An 11,906-nucleotide genomic window follows, 5' to 3' on the forward strand; every position below is an offset into this window, starting at 1 on the left:
ATTTGAAAGAAGGTGAAGCTATATGTTAGCACCACCACCTCTGCCACGTCTCCACGTTCCCAGTGGGTCGTTGCCACGTTCCCAGTGGTTCCCAATGGTTCGTCTCCATGTTCCCAGTGGTTCCCAGTGGTTTGTCTCCACGTTCCCAGTGGTTTGTCTCCCTGTTCCCAGTGGTTCCCAGTGGTTTTCCAGCAGGCTGGAACCTCCCTGATGGTTTTAAGGGCACCAGTGATGGATGTGATCTCGTGCACAGAGTCGCACTCTGGATCTTGTAACGGTCGATCATTTACAACATTTGTTTACTTCCAGATAAATCCGGTTCCTGTCGGAGAGTCGACAGAATGCCGACAGATGAACGACCGTTGGCAGAAGGCCACCAATCAGAGCACTCCCAGCTCTCAGTGGGAAAGGCATTAGCAGGTACTTTACCAGTGGACATTACCCTGATGGTCGGACCTGACACTCAGCACTGACCACTTACATGACTTGCTGAAACGGACTCCTCTCCTCGCCTGTCCTTACCCCCTCCTCTCCTTCTATTCCTCCTTATCTCCTCCTCTCCTTCTATCACTCCTTTCCTAACTATCCCCTCTAATATCCTCCCCTCCTCCTCTCTCCTGCTCTCCTCTTATTTCCTCCAATCGTGTCCTCCTTGTGCTCTCTTCTCCTCCTCCCCATCTCGTCTCCCCCCTCCTTTCCTCTATGCTCCCTCTTCTCCTCTTCTCCTCTCATCCTTTTACTTGTCTCCTTTCCTCCCCTACTCTCATCTCCTCTTCCTTCTCTCCTCCCCTCCTCCTCTCCCCTCCTCTCCCCTCCTCCCCCCCCTCCTCCTCTCCCCTCCTCCTCCTCCTCTCCCCTCCTCCTCCCTCCTCCAATACTTCAGCCCATGTGGAGTTCTTCTTGTTCCACATGTAATTTATTGACCATGGCTCCGCTTGGGAAGACGGGGGAGAAACGGGGGAGACACGGGGGAGACAGAATTGTCCAGGTTCGAAACCCAACAGGACGTTGTCTGAGGTGCTCAGCGTGTTGGGGCTGGCAGAGAACCAGGCAGAGAGCAGAGATGTTCCTAAAGCGTGGAACACACCAGCCCAACCGTCGGCCGTCTGAGACATTTGGGGAGACTCGAAAGGGTTTGAGAACCAATGTGTCTGGTCCAAATGAACATGCAAAGTCTGAGAGCTTTGAAGGTCTGAGGATTGGAGCCATCGGATACTCTGATTGGTTGTTTGCTGCTAGCACACAATCAGCGAATCAGCGCAGTGTGTGGGAGGGGCGGAATAGCGCCACGAGACTAGCGCCACCCGATGTTTAGGAGACTTATTGCATCTCGCGCAAGCGCAGAACGTCCACTCCACCGTGTATTTGGCAGTAGTCTTCGCAGTGTATTTCAATGCCACTTATCTGCCGAATGGGTCAGACTAGAGGCAACGTGGCCATTGGTTGAGTTCTGGGCGGTGTGTGGCCCCTTGAGGAGCTGAACTCGGTCTGCAGCCACAGGTGACCCACCCACACCAGGGGCCCTATCTTGCATCCGGCGCAATTTACTTAATCACTGGCGCATGTGTCTTGTCTAGTTTGCAACTGGCGCAGAGCGTACTTTTCCCTCCTGCGACACGCGTCTGTAAATTAGGGAATGATCTTGCGCCCCAAGGGGCGGCTCGGCGAAAGGAGGAGGCGTGTTTTGGCGCAAACGTTCCCTGGTGCTATCTCGCAGTTTCAGAAACCACTTGCGCCCCAAACCAGGAAATACCTGGTTTAAAGTCAGTGGCGCATTGTTCAGATGCTATTTTAAGGGCGCATGCATAATGTTGCTTGTGAACCTCGCGCATACACTTTGCTTCTCTCATCTACCTAGCCACACATTCTTAGTTAATAATTTGGGAAAGAACAGCTGATAAAGCGGTAATAAGTTGTACTTTTAAATCAATGCATCTGCAAACACCGTACAGCAAACACATATTTTCTTGACACAGACATCGTGTACATGCTGTTTAGTATAGGAGTTGTATAGTGTAGGTGTTGTGTAGTGTAGGGTGGTGTGTAGATCCTATAGGATCAGGTAAGTAGTGTAGGTGTTGTGTAGTGGGTCTAGTGTGCAGTGTGTTTCACACCCAGCAGCACCACCTCACCAGTGCCTTGTGAGTCTGTCGAGGCTTTCTGCTCTGGTGTAAATAATGAATGATGACTCTCTCTCACGAGGGCCGTGTGTGTTTCATATGTGTGTGTGTGTGTGTAGGCACAAGGATATATGTGCGTCTGTAGGGGGATGTATGTGTGCGTGTGTGTGTGTGTGATTGTGTGTGCTGAAACATGCCTATAGGGTGATGTATGTGTGTGCGTGTGCTTATGTGTTGATATATGCCTATAGGGGGCGTGTGTGTGTGCGTGGATCTATGGATGTTGGTTTCCTCCGGGGCGGTGGGGGGCTGATCTGAGGTCCTGAGAGAGGAAAAGGGGGGGGGGGGGGGGGGGGGGCGTCTCCAGACATTTGCAGGCTTGCAAATCTTGAAATTAAGCGTTAGTATATAGTGTGTGTGTGTGTGTGTGTTTGTGTATATATATATGTACACACACACACACTATATATATATATATTATGTATGTATGTGTATATATAGTGTGTATGTGTATATATAGTGTGTGTGTGTGTGTGTGTGTGTGTGTTTGTTTTTGTCCAGTGTGTGTGTGTGTGTGTGTGTGTGTGTGTGTGAATATAATGTGTGTGTGTGTGTGTGTACAAAATGTGTGTGTGTGTGTGTTTGTATATAGTGTGTGTGTGTGTGTATAGTGAATATGTGTGTGTGCGTGTGTATAGTGTGTGCGTGTGAATAGTGTGTGTGTGTGTGTATAGTGTGTGTGTGTGTGTTTGTGTGTGTGTGCGTGGTTCTGATGCCAGGTGGAACCGGACTCCTCAGTGTTATGGATCCCCGACCGTGACCCGTGGGCCAGCCAGGTCGTCGTGGTAACCGAGAAGAGGTTCACATTCTGGGATGTAGGGGAGGATTGTGTTCTGGGGACCTCTCAGCCTCTCAGGGTCTCAGGGTCCAGAGTCAGGACATTGAGGGTGTGTTCAGAGTCAGGACATAGAGGGTGTGTTCAGAGTCAGGACATAGAGGATGTGTTCAGAGTCAGGACATAGAGGGTGTGTTCAGAGTCAGGACATAGAGGGTGTGTTCAGAGTCAGGACATAGAGGGTGTGTTCAGAGTCAGGACATAGAGGTTGTGTTCAGAGTCAGGACATAGAGGTTGTGTTCAGAGTCAGGACATAGAGGGTGTGTTCAGAGTCAGGACATAGAGGGTGTGTTCAGAGTCAGGACATAGAGGGTGTGTTCAGAGTCAGGACATAGAGGTTGTGTTCAGAGTCAGGACATAGAGGTTGTGTTCAGAGTCAGGACATAGAGGGTGTGTTCAGAGTCAGGACATAGAGGGTGTGTTCAGAGTCAGGACATAGAGGGTGTGTTCAGAGTCAGGACATAGAGGGTGTGTTCAGAGTCAGGATATAGGGTGTGTGTCTACTAGGGATGGGTCGGTCACGAACGATTCGTTCACAACGAACGAATCCCGAAGGTGAACGACGAGAACTGATTCCCAAAACAAGAGAACTGGTTCTTCGATTCTTTTTTTTTTTTTAACATAAAACAAAAATTTGGTCAAGTAAATAAAATATACAAACGAACAGAGCTCCATCTCCCCGCGACATTATATTGATTGAGTCTAAGATTCAGAAGATTCAGCCAATGAGAGTGCTACAGCAGGTAGCAATCGCGTTGCCATAGCCCATGGGTAAACAAATGACAAGGCACCGCCACACAAGTTAACGAACGATCGCTGTAGGCTTCAATATCATTGTTCTACAACACTGTTACTTGCTTTAATAAAGTATTGTTTTACCTACCATGGAAATAGTCGAACTGCGTTGTATTGGCCAATGCTACAGAAATTCCCTTTTTTTGTTCTCCGAGCGCACCGTGACTGAAAACCTTTTTTCGTTTCAATTTTTTTTCCCCGTTGTTTTCACCGCGCGGTGCGGTTCGGTGCAGCTTGGCGCAGCTCAAAATTACGGCTTGTGTTTCGACCGCCAACAGTACCCTTATGGTAGGGCAGGCTGTGAAAAAGCCTTAATTGGCGGGCGTACCCAATACTTATAAGCTAAGCAGTGGGGGGAGCGGGGCAGACACCTGTGAGATTCTCTGTCAAATGACGTAATCTGACTTAACCAACTAATCAAACAAACTAATTGTGATAGTGAACGGAACTGAAAGAACTGATTCCCGGAAAAGAATCGTTTTGCCCATCCCTGGTGTCTACAGTCAGGACATAGAGGGTGTGTTTAGAGTCCTGACTAGAGGGTGTGTTTAGACTCTAGAGTCAGGACATAGAGAGTGAATGCATAGTCGAGCGATGGACAGTTCATTGTTGTTTCTAGGTTAACTGTGGCATAAAGATCCAGACTTCTGAATAACAGAAAAGCTTCTTCGATATTTTAACGTAGAGGAACGTCCTTCCGGCTGAAACATGGAAACGTGAGCCCCTTCCTGTCATTAACGGTAATCCATGTGACCCGTATCGATGTACTGAGACGCACCGACACACAGGAGGTCCGGTCCTCTGTTTCATACCTCCTGTCTAACGTGGATATTCCTCTGCCTGCTGATTATTGGCACATCAGAGCCGAGACTGGGGTGAACCGGGAAATAGGTCCTGTAGTTTGTCCTCTTTCTCTTGAGGAAGTGTCTGTAGTTCTGAGGAAGTGTCTGTAGTTCTAAGGAAGTGTCTGTAGTTCTAGTGAGGAAGTATCTGTAGTTCTAGAGAGGAAGTGTTGGTAGTTCTGAGGAAGTGTCTGTAGTTCTAGTGAGGAAGTGTCTGTAGTTCTAGTGAGGAAGTGTCTGTAGTTCTAGTGAGGAAGTGTCTGTAGTTCTAGTGAGGAAGTGTCTGTCTTTATGTCTTGCTATGAGGATTGAAGAGATGTGTAATGCAAGACAAATATCTGTGTAAACAGACATTAAAATGTATCTAATCTAATTTAATATAATCTAGTTCTAGTGAGGAAGTGTCTGTAGTTCTGAGGAAGTGTCTGTAGTTCTGAGGAAGTGTCTGTAGTTCTGAGGAAGTGTCTGACGTTCTGTGTGTGCCTGTGAGTGTTTGTGTGTGTGTGTCTGTGTGGGTGTGTGTGTGTGTGTATGTGTGTGTGTGTGTGTGTGTGTGTGTGTGTGTGCATGTGTGTGTGTGTGTGTGTGTGTAATCAGTGATCATACAGTATAAAGATGTCTGCTCATCTCTCTGTTTATTGAACTGTTTACTCTCCCAGAGGGAAGATACACAACGGATTCTCTATCTGTCACGCACACACACACGCACACTGACACACACAAACGCACAAGCATGCACGCGCACACACAAACATACGCACAAACACAAGCGCATGCACTCATGCACACGCACACACACATAAACACACACACACACACACACACACACACACACACACAGGTATTCAGGCTTATTCATACACATACGCTCATCTGCGCATAAAAACCGGAAGAAACGCACACACACACACACACACACACACACACACACACACACACACACACACACACACACACACACACACACACACACACACACACACACACACACACACACACACACGCATTCCAGTATCCATTCACCGCTTCATGAATCATAATCTAACGAAATATCAATATCACAGCAGCAGAAACACTCCATCCCCACCTGATACCACTGCCCATCCTGCTTTCTTCTCTAGATCCATATCTCCCTCTCCCTCCCTCTCTCCCTCTCTCTCTCCCTCCCTTTCCCCCTCCCTCTCCCTCCCTTTCCCTCCCTTTCCCCCTCCCTCCCTCTGGGTGAGGAACAGTGTAAATGCTGACTCTAGTTCAGAGGTTGACGCTCTGATTAACAATCAGGTCAGCTGACCAGAGTGCAGCACTGCGTGTCCCGCGGGCGGCAGCACACACGCAAACCCCACCTCACACGGAAACACCCCCCCCCCCCCCCCACACACACACACGCAAACCCCCCCACACACACACACATACAACCCCCCCCACGCACACACATACAACCCCCCCAAACACACGCAAACACCCCCCCCCACATGCAAACCCCCCAACACACACAAACACCCCCCCCACCCGCACGCAACCCCCCCCACACACCAATGGCAACACCCCCCATACATACACACACAACCCCCCCCCCCCCCACACAGATAAGCAAACACCCCCCCACAAACAAATGCAAACACCCCTCCGACACACACACATGCATACAAGCCCCCCCACACACACACAAACACGCAGAGTGTCTGTATCTTCAAACATCTCACACATCGTATTACATAAGTGTCTGTCTGTCTGTCAGCACCCTGTCTGTCTGTTAGCACCCTGTCTGTCTGTTACGACCCTGTCTGTCTGTCTGCCTGTCTGTCCGTTATCACTCTGTCAGTCCGTCTGTTACCAACCTGTCTGTCTGTCTGTTACCACCCTGTCTGTCTGTCTGTCTGTCTGTCTGTCTGTCTGTCTGTCTGTCTGTCTGTCTGTCTGTCTGTCTGTCTGTCTGTCTGTCTGTCTGTCTGTCTGTCCGTCCATATGTTAGCAACCTGTCTGTATGTTAGCACCCTGTCTGTCTGTCTCTCTGTCTTTTAGCACCCTATCTTTCTATCTGCCTGTCTGTCTGTCTGTCTGTCTGTTACAACCTTGTCTACCTATCTTTCTGTCTGTCTGTCTCCTCCGAGTAAATCGATGCTCATCTGATTGGCCGCTGAACCGTCCAGTGACGCATTGGGCCGTCTGATTGGCCGCAGGGTCGGTTCCTCTAGTGCACTTTATTATGAACTGTATGTTCAACAGCAGACACACTCTGTACCTATAACAAGAGAAAGAGGGGGAGAGTGGAAAGAGGTGAGAGGGAGGGGGGAGAGAGGTGAGAGGGAGGGCAGTGAAAGGTGAGAGGGAGGGGGGTGAGAGGGAGGGGTGAGATGGAGAGGGGGGGGGTGAGGGGAGATGGAGAGGGGGGGGGGTGAGGGGAGATGGAGAGGGGGGGGGGGTGAGGGGAGATGGAGAGGGGGGGGGGGGGTGAGGGGAGATGGAGAGGGGGGGGGGTGAGGGGAGATGGAGAGGGGGGGGGGGGGGGGTGAGGGGAGATGGAGAGGGGGGGGGGGGTGAGGGGAGATGGGGAGACAGAGAGAGAGAGAGAGAGAGAGGTAGATCCTAGAGCATTGTGTTTACAGCGTCTCCTGTCATAAAGCCGGCTGGAATAAGGACTGTGCTGCTGAACGTTGACCTCAGCTCAGGCGCTGCATGCTGATGAGTCCCCACTGAGATCAATTAAGCTGATCAGAACCCAGCTCTGATCAAAGAGAGTCAGCAGGGGGGAAGGTGGGGGGGAGAGGGGGGGAGAGAAAGCCTTAAGGAGGGTTCTGATATATGCTGCTCTAGATGCACCTAGACGGGCTCATCAGAACCCTGCCGTCCCAGCATGCACTGCTGCGTATTACAGCCCTGATCTGCTGTGTGTGTGTGTTTGGAGAGATTGACACATAGATGGATGGATGTCAGTGTGTTTGTACGTGTCATGTTCTGGTCAACTTCTCCTCTCCGCTTGCACACACACACACACACACACACACACACACACACACACACACACACACACACACACACACACATACATATGGTATTCCTTCTCTTCTTGGCGTTGCTTTGCGACCACGAGCCTGCTCATTTGTGACCGCACACCATTTTTAAGTTGTTCCCCCCGCAGCCAATCAAATGTCTAAGACTAACAGCCAATTAGATGGCTTAGACTGAGTCTGCAGTCAGGTGACAGTAGGAGTGTCTGGTGTCTTCAGGTGACTTTAGGAGTGTCTTCAGGTGACGATAGTGTCTTCAGGTGACGGTAGGAGTGTCTTCAAGTGACGGGAATGTCTTCAGGTGACGGTAGGAGTGTCTGAGTGAACATGGTTTCGGGATCTAGCCTTAAAGCAGAGGATTCTTATCTCAACGCTGGGAGGTTTAGTCACTCCCCCGTTACATCACTAAACCCGCTGAATAACCAACCCCGCTACGTCACTAAACCCGCTAAATCACCAACCCCGCTACATCACTAAACACCGCTACATCACTCAGCCCCGCCACTCAGCCCCGCTGCACTGAGCTCAGCGCACGTGGACGGGCGGCGTCGCGCGGCGCAGGCGCGCTCCACGGCCGCGCCACGAGCCGTCCTGCAGCAGGATCACCGCGAGCTGAAGCGGGACACTTCTCCACTCGGACCGACACTCGCCGTCCTCCTCCTCCACCTCCACCTCCTCATCTGCTCGGCCCAGTCCGTCTCCCTCGTTCCACTACCGAATACCGGAGCCACGGGGGTCCGCGTCGTCCACGGGAACGGAGAAGGAGGCGCGCTCAGTGTGTCCGGACGCGTCGTCCCGCCGTGGGGGGTCTGATGGAGAGCAGCGGGACCGCCTGATGAAGAGCAGCGGGACAGCCTGATGAAGAGCAGCGGGACCGCCAGCCCCTCAGGACCGTAACTCAACCAGCGATCCAGAGCTCCGCAGCGTCCCGGTAAAGCAGCGGGTATGTGTGTGATGATATAGTATAGGATGTTAATTAGAAACTAATTGTGTCTCAAGGTTACCCCGTCTTTGGCTTCAGCGGCTGCGTTCCACCAAACATGATTAGAGGCGCTAATTAACAACCCGACGCTTTAATATTTAATCCAAATTAAGACATCGAGGTTGGTCGCTATGCGTCGTTTCTGCTGTTTTTATTTGAAGACTGTGTGTGTGTGTGTGTGTGTGTGTGTGTGTGTGTTTTGGGGCTGACTGGTGTGTGTGGTTGGGTTGACAGGATCCAATTTTATTGCAAGGTCAGACTATTTTTTAAACATAACGGGGTGTGTTCGCTTATTAAAACTCTGATGTTCCTCGTGACTCCCGACAGCCGACGGGGGGGCGGGGGGATGCTGACAACATCCGACCTGCTCCTCAACTCCTAATAGTGTGTGTGTGTGTGTGAGAGTGCGTATGTGCGTGTGTGTGCCTTTGCGTGTCCGCGCGTGTGTGTGTGTGTGTGTCCTAAAGTCCACTGAAGGCTCAACTGAATGAGAGGGTGAATAGAATCATCGATCCATCGTTGTGTAGAGTTCAGGCCGGTTGAGGACCGGTCTGTGTGTGTAACTCCATCTCCTCTGGCTTCTCTCCTCCAGGCCTCCATCCTCATGTTCCCGTCGGTCCCGGGTCCTGGCTCCGCCCCCCCCACCCCCGAGCTCCGCCCCTGACCCCTGATGGTTCCTGGCTCCGCCCCCCCTGGTCCGCTCTGGTGCCGGGTCCTGCTGGACCTCTAATCCAGGATCCTCTAGTCCAGACCCTCTAGACCAGACCACCCAATCCAGACCCTGTAGTCCAGACCCTGTAGTCCAGACCCTCCAGTTCAGACCCTCTAGTCGAGACCCTCTAGTCCAGACCCTCTAGTCCAGACCCTCTAGTCCAGACCCTGTAGTCCAGACTCCTGGTTCTCCTATATCTCCTCCGGTTCTCCTCCGGGTCCTCCTGGTCCTCCTGGTTCTCCTGGTCCTCCTGGTCCTCCTGGTCCCCCTGGTCCTCCTGGTTCCCCTGGTCCTCCTGGTTCCCCTGGTTCTCCTGGTCCTCCTGGTCCTCCTGGTCCCCCTGGTTCTCCTGGTTCTCCTGGTTCTCCTGGTTCTCCTGGTTTCCCTGGTTCTCTGGGTTCTCCTGGTTCTCCTGGTTTCCCTGGTCCTCTGGGTTCTCCTGGTTCTCCTGGCTGCTGACCGGCCCCTCTCCATGCCACCATGCCCATCATCAGCAACGCCAACCATGACTTCTCCAACCTGTCGCTCAGCGATGACAGCAGCCTGGACCACATGTTCACCGAGATCCCCGAGACGGAGACTGTCAAGGTAGGACCGCCTCTGAGCCCTGGGGAGCTACAGGGTTAGATAGTTCGATAGTTAGTGGTTAGTTGGTAGCTAGATAGTTAGAGTAGGCAGATAGTGAGTAGTTAGTGGTCGTTAGCAGCTAGATAGTTAGCATAGTGGATAGTGGTTAGTTAGATAGTTAGTAGTTATTGGTTAGTAGCTAGATAGTTAGAGTCAGATTACTAGATGGTCAGTTGTTGGTTAGTGAGATAGTGAGATGTTCAGATAGTTAACTAGTCAAGATAGTTATAGTAGTTAGCTAGTGTTGGGAAGATTTGGCCGCTCCATAACGTGTTAACAAATAAGGACATTGTCTATCACATGTTCCACTGGAACGAGGACAATGTGAATGTTTTCTGCCTCTGGTCCCGGCCTGTCTGGTCCCGGTCTGTCTGTCTGTCTGTCTGTCTGTGCCTGTTCTGTCTGGTCCCGGTCTGTCTGTCTCTCTGTCTGTCTGGTCCTGTTCTGTCTGGTCCTGGTCTGTCTGTCTGTCTGTCTGGTCCCGGTCTGTCTGTCTGGTCCTGGTCTGTCTGGTCCTGGTCTGTCTGTCTGTCTGTCTGGTCCTGGTCTGTCTGGTCCTGGTCTGCCTGGTCCTGGTCTGTCTGGTCCTGGTCTGTCTGGTCCCGGTCTGTCTGGTCCCGGTCTGTCTGGTCCCGGTCTGTCTGTCTGGTCCTGGTCTGTCTGGTCCTGGTCCTGGTCTGTCTGGTCCTGGTCTGTCTGGTCCTGGTCCGTCTGGTCCTGGTCTGTCCGGTCCTGGTCTGTCTGGTCCTGGTCTGTCTGGTCCTGGTCTGTCTTTATGGTCCTTGTCTGTCTATCTGGTCCTGGTCTGTTCCCCATGACTAGAGTACTTGGAGGATCAATGAAGTGCTTGACGCAATCAGTCGTTCAGTAGAATCGAGTTTGTACCTCAATGTGTCCCATCCCTTTGTCTACTTTGTAAACTAAGTTGGAGGCACGAGGCCTCTCCAGAAGAAGTCCGGATTTGGAAGCTGTTCTTCATCGCTCTCCTCTTCATCGGCTGAACTAAATTCCAGTGTGAAGCAGACCCTAATTAGAGTAGTTCTGCTGTTCATCCTCTCCCATTACTTTGATTAATTCATCCCCATTGACGAACAAGCAGAACCTCAAATGACCTCTGCTTTCAAAATGAGTAAAAAAACGACATATTCCTTCCCTTAAAACACACTTTGACCTGTGTAAGGTTAGAGGAGGACCTCTTGTGTTTTTTTTATGACGTAAAATACAAGAGGAGAAAACTGGAAAAAATCTATAAGAAGGAGGGTAGTCAGGAGGGTGGTGTTTTGTCTCGAGGAGGATACCAGCGACTACTGGTCCATGAGTTTGAGTTTCTTTATTTATTCACATGAAGTGGTACGTATATTCCATGTTCAATTGACTATTGTATTACATTAACTGTGATGGCGTCCCTCTGCATGTGAACAAATAAATAAATAATTATTGATTCCCTCCGGCCACCGGAGGGCGTACTACAAGCAGTTAAAGCAGTTTAATCTCCCCTTGTCCACCAGGGGGCGTACTACAGTCAGATAAAGCAGTATAATCTCACTCTGTCCACGGGGGGCGTACTACAGTCAGATAAAGCAGTATTATCTCCCTCTGTCCACAAGGGGGCATACTACAATCAGGTAAAGCAGTATTGTTTCACTCTGTCCACCAGGGGGCGTACTTCAAGGAGATAAAGCAGTATAATCTCCCTCTGTCCACCAGGGGGTGTACTACAATCAGATAAAGCAGTATAATATCCCTCTGGCCACCAGGGGGCGTACTACAATCAGATAAAGCTGTATAATTTCCCTCTCTCCACCAGGGGGCGTACTACAAGCGGGCTCAGCTGATCAGGCAGCCGGAGGATCTCCAGGCGGTGGACCACGGTGCCCTGGCGGTGATCAACGTGGGGGGAAACCGCTACACGCTGCCCTGGGAAA

The sequence above is a fragment of the Gadus chalcogrammus genome, chromosome 9, assembly GCF_026213295.1.
Source record: "Gadus chalcogrammus isolate NIFS_2021 chromosome 9, NIFS_Gcha_1.0, whole genome shotgun sequence".
In the NCBI taxonomy this organism is placed as follows: Eukaryota; Metazoa; Chordata; class Actinopteri; order Gadiformes; family Gadidae; genus Gadus; species Gadus chalcogrammus.